The sequence below is a fragment of the Otolemur garnettii genome, unplaced genomic scaffold (genome assembly GCF_000181295.1).
Source record: "Otolemur garnettii isolate 467f Iridium unplaced genomic scaffold, OtoGar3 scaffold00003, whole genome shotgun sequence".
In the NCBI taxonomy this organism is placed as follows: Eukaryota; Metazoa; Chordata; class Mammalia; order Primates; family Galagidae; genus Otolemur; species Otolemur garnettii.
Genome location: NW_003852398.1, coordinates 37380638 through 37385559, shown reverse-complemented (window position 1 = coordinate 37385559; position 4922 = coordinate 37380638). Strand labels below are relative to the sequence as shown.

Genomic DNA, 4922 nt, shown 5'->3' with positions numbered 1-4922 from the left:
AATAATTAGGAATAAGCAGAGAAAGACCATAGGAAAGGATAGTTTCATGGGCAAGATCATGTTTTACCACATTTTATATTTGGTCAATGTATAGGAGTGATCAATATACTCAGACTTCAGCTACAACTTTATTCGTTTCTTTTCTTTTTTTTTTTGAGACAGAGTCTTAACATGTTGCCCTTGGTAGAGTGCTATGACGTCACAGCTCATAGCACCTCAAACTCTTGGGCTTAAGCGATTCTCTTGCCTCAGCCTCCCAAGTAGCTGGGACCACAGGCACCTACCACAATGCCTGGCTATGTTTTGTTGCAGTTACCATTGTTGGTTAGCTGGCCCGTGCCGGGCTCAAACCTACCGCCTTTGCTGTATGTGGCTGGTGCTGTAACCACTGTGCTACAGACACCGAGCCTACAACTTTAGTTTCAATAAAAACTAAATTTGGGCTCGGCACCGGTAGTTCAGTAGTTAGGGCACCGGCCACGTACACGGGGGTTGGCTAGTTCAAACCTGGCCTGGGCCTGCTAAATGACAATGACAACTACAACAAATAGCAGGGTGTTGTGGTGGATGCCTGAATCACTTAAGGCCTAGAGTTTGAGGTTGTTATGAGCTGTGACACCAGGGCACTCTACCAACAGCAACATAGTGAGACTCTGTCTACAAAAAACGAAGACCTAAATTTGAAGACCTCAACCCAGACTTTGTTTCCTTTTACTGAGCACTACAGTTCCTGTTGGTCCTCTTGGCATTGGTGGGTTCAAGATGGTGGTAAATGTGTCTCAATTTTCCTTGCCCAGCCTCAGCACTGCCTCAGGGATTAAAGGTATGGAAGGCTGCATTGGTGTTTTGGTCAGGGAGTATGTTACTGGATGAAGAGGGTCAAGCTGCCTGTCACTGTCAGCCAATATGCAGAGATGGGGATAGGTCCACCAAACTTTATTTGCCAGGCTGAAGAACAGGGAGAGTAGCCTCTCCAAGACTGTTCTGTTCTCTCATTTCCAAAGTTACAGTTTCATACGTTTAAGTTCAAAGGGAAGACCATGTTAACCCTTATCTTAAACAATAGTCAGCAGAACCCATGGCCCATAGTAAATAATAATCAATATAACCCATGACCCAAAACAGCATTTTAGTTCAAAGTTAATCTCCTAAATCAATCTGCCTAAACTACTCAAGATAGGCATCTTGAGAGTGGGAGCTAAATTTACAAAACAGTGAGAATGAGAGACAGGGGGTGAAGGTCAGGCAGGACCTAAATCAACCACACCGGCTGTGTCATGTCTGCCCTAGCCTCACTGACTCCATCTTATTCTCTCTACATGTACTTTCAGATGGAGTAGTCTCAGACCGCTTTTTATACTCCATGGGAGAAGGAACTGTCAACCTAAATAACAGAGAGAAGCTCTCTAGAAAAAAATATTTATTTGGGAATGGAGCATTGCAGTGGGAATATATGTGACATAGTAAACTGATGTGTGTCTTCAGGGAAGTAAGGAAGACAATTCCTTCCTCTTTCCTTTCCTCTTCCTTTTTTCCACAAACATACAGTGAGCACTTACCATAATCCAGGCTCTGAGTTAGGTCCTGGGAATACTCAAATGAATAAATACCTCTCCCTGCTTAGAGGAGTTCACAGGCTGGTTATGGTCCTCTCAAATGCCATACTAGGATATTTGTGGGTCCATTTCACTACCATGATGAAATGAGAGAAAGCATGGGCAATATAGAGAGTCTTTAAATAAAGTTAAATATATTCAATATAAAACCTTTCCTCTTTAGTTGAAGTTATATTATTATGTACATTCTTTCCTCAAAAGATGTTTCTAACTTGGCCAAGCACGGTGCCTGTAATCCTAGTACTCGGGGACACTAGGGGAGTGCTTGAGTGCAGGAGTTTAAGACCAGCTGAGCAAGAGCGAGACCCTGTCTGTACTAAAAGTAGAAAAACCAATCAGGTGTTATGGTGGGCACCTGTAGTCCCAGCTACTTGGAGGCTGAGGCAAGAGTACTGCTCAAACCCCAGACTATAAGGTTGCTGTGAGCTATGATGCCAAGGCACTCCACCCATGGCAACAAAGGGAGACTCTGTCTCAAAAGTAAATAAATTTTTTAAAAAGCAAAAAAAAAAGAGGATTGGCACCTGTAGCACAGTGGTTACAATGCTGGCCACATGCACCAAGGCTGGGGGTTCAAACCCAGACCGGGCCAGCTAAACAACAATGACAACTGCAACAAAAAAGTAGCTAGGTGTTGTGGTGGGTGCCCGTAGTCCCAGCTACTTGGAAGGCGAAGGCAAGAAAATCACTTAAGGGGCAGAGCCTGTGGCTCAAAGGAGTAGGGCGCCAGCCCCATATGCCAGAGGTGGTGGGTTCAAACCCAGCCCTGGCCAAAAACTGCAAAAAAAAAAAAAAAAAAAAAGAAAATCACTTAAGCCCAAGAGTTTGAGGTTGCTGTGAGCTGTGATGTTACGGCACTCTACTGAGGGCAACATAACGAGACTCTGTCTCAAAAAAGAAACAAAGATGTTGACAGAAGATGGCAGTTGGCGTTGATTTTGTCTGGCATTGACTTCTTCACTTGGCTAAATGAAAACTACGCAATTCTTTGTCTTATCGCAAAAAAGTGTGTGTGTGTGTGTATGTGTTTGTATGTTGAGTGGTGTTATTGGTTAAAGATTCCTCATTCCAAAGATGTGACTAAGAATGAGGCTTTCTCATCTAATGAAGAGGACCTTATTCAGGGAACAAATGCAGGCTTTCATGCTACTTCCTATCCTTCTACCCTCATAGTGGGGAAAAGAGGAGAGTCCCAGACTTCAGAGGAGTAAGGATTCCCTCTTTTCTGGTTTCTGGGGCTCAAGACTCCAAGATCAGCAAAGTCTCACACTGTGTAAGGTGGTGCAGGAAGTCCTGCATTGGAACCAGCACAACTGCTTGAAGTTTTTGAAAACAGTAGAGCAGCAAATCAGCTTAAAGATCTATGACCCTCAAAAGAAGAAATGTGGCTCTGTGCCCCTAGCACAGTGGTTATGGTGCCAGCCATATACACCAAGGGTGGTGGGTTTAAACCTGGGCCAGGCCAGCTAAACAACAACTAAACAACTGCAATAAAAATTAGCTGGGCGTGGCTCAGCGCCTGTGGCTCAAGCGGCTAAGGCATCAGCCACATATACCTAAGGTGGCGGGTTCAAATCCAGCTTCTGGCCCGCCAAACAACAATGACGGCTGCAACCAAAAAATAGCCGGGTATTGTGACAGGCGCCTGTGGTCCCAGCTACTTGGGAGGCTGAGGCAAGAAACTTGCTTGAGCCCAGGAGTTGGAGGTTGCTGTGAGCTGTGATCCCACTGCACTCTACCCAGGGAGACAGCTTGAGGCTCTGTCTCAAAAAAAAAAAAATTAGCTGGGCGGCTCAGTGCCTGTGGCTTAAGCAGCTAAGGCGCCAGCCACACATACACCTGAGCTGGGCCCTCCAAACAACAACGATGGCTGCAACCAAAAAATAGCCAGGCATTGTGGTGGGTGCCTGTAGTCCCAGCTACTTGAGAGGCAGAGGCAGGAGAATCGCTTGAGCCCAGGAGCTGGACGTTGCTCTGAGCTGTGATGCCACAGCACTGTACCCAGGTTGACAGCTTGAGCCTCTGTCTCAAAAAAAAAAAAAATTAGCTAGGCATTGTGGTGGGCACCTGTAGTCCCAGCTACTTGGAAGGCTATGGCAAGAGAATTACTTAAGTCCAGGAGTTTGAGGTTGCTGTGAGCTGTGATGCTACAGCACTCTACCGAGGGCAACATAGTGAAACTCTGTCTCAAAAAAAAAAAAAAAACAAAAAAGGAGAAATGCTTCTTGGGTACCATCAGGCTTAATTCCATCCCCGCTCTAAGTCCTCTGTGTGTGTTCTGAGAGGCCAGCAACAAGGTCATGAGGCCAAAGCTGCAGCCATCCCTCTCATGGATAACAAGGTGCTGAAGAAATTTGACAAGAATAAAAAGTTGGTCAAGAAGCTGGCCAAGAAATAGGATACTTTTTTGGCCTTGGCATCTCTGATTAAACAGATCCCATGAATCTTGGGCCCAGGACTAAATAAGGCTGGAAAGTTTTTTTCCTTGCTGACATACAACAAAAATATGGTGGCTCCAAGTGAAGAAGGTGCTATGTGTAGCTGTGGCTTTTGGCCATGTGAAGATGACAGATGATGAACTTGTGTACAACATCCACCTGGCTGTCAGCTTCCTGGTGTCATTGCTCAAGAAGAATTAGCTGAATGGGCTTTGTACATCAAAAGCACCATGGGCAAACACCATGGGTAACCCCCAGTGTCTGTATTAAGGCACATTCTAATTAATCCTAGTGCCATTAAAAAATAAGAAGGGTGGTGCCTGTGGCTCAGTGAGTAGGGTGCCAGCCCCATATACCGAGGGTGGTTGGTTCAAACCCTGCCCTGGCCAAACTGCAACAACAACAACAAAAACAACAAAAAATAGCCGGTGTTGTGGCAGGTGCCTGTGGGCCCAACTACTTGGGAGGTTGAGGCAAGAGAATTCCTAAGCCCAAGAACTGGAGGTTGCTGTGAGCTGTGATGCCATAGTCCTCTACCGAGGGTGACAAAGTGAGACTCTGTCTCAAAAAAAAAAAAAAAAAAAAAAAAGAAGGGAAAAGAAAAGAATTACAAAGAAATACTTTGTCATAATTGTATGCTTATAACTTAGATAACAAATGAAATGGGCAAATTTCTAGAAAGACATAAACTACTAAAAGTGATTTAATAAGTAGACAATAGGAATGAACTGATAAAAATGAAGAAACTAATTAGTATGAAATGAAAACTGTCCTTGGGTTGTAAGAAAGCCTAGGCTCAAATGGCTTCACTGCTGAATTCTTCCAAATGTTTAAAAAATAATTAGAACAAATTCTTCATTACCTTTTC

At 44.4% G+C, this 4922-nt stretch overlaps 1 pseudogene; it reads left to right on the top strand.

Annotated features, from left to right (window-relative positions):
* The window catches only part of LOC100962822, a 45450-nt pseudogene extending 41195 nt beyond the window's left edge, over positions 1-4255 (top strand).
* Positions 4256-4922: the final 667 nt, after the last annotated feature.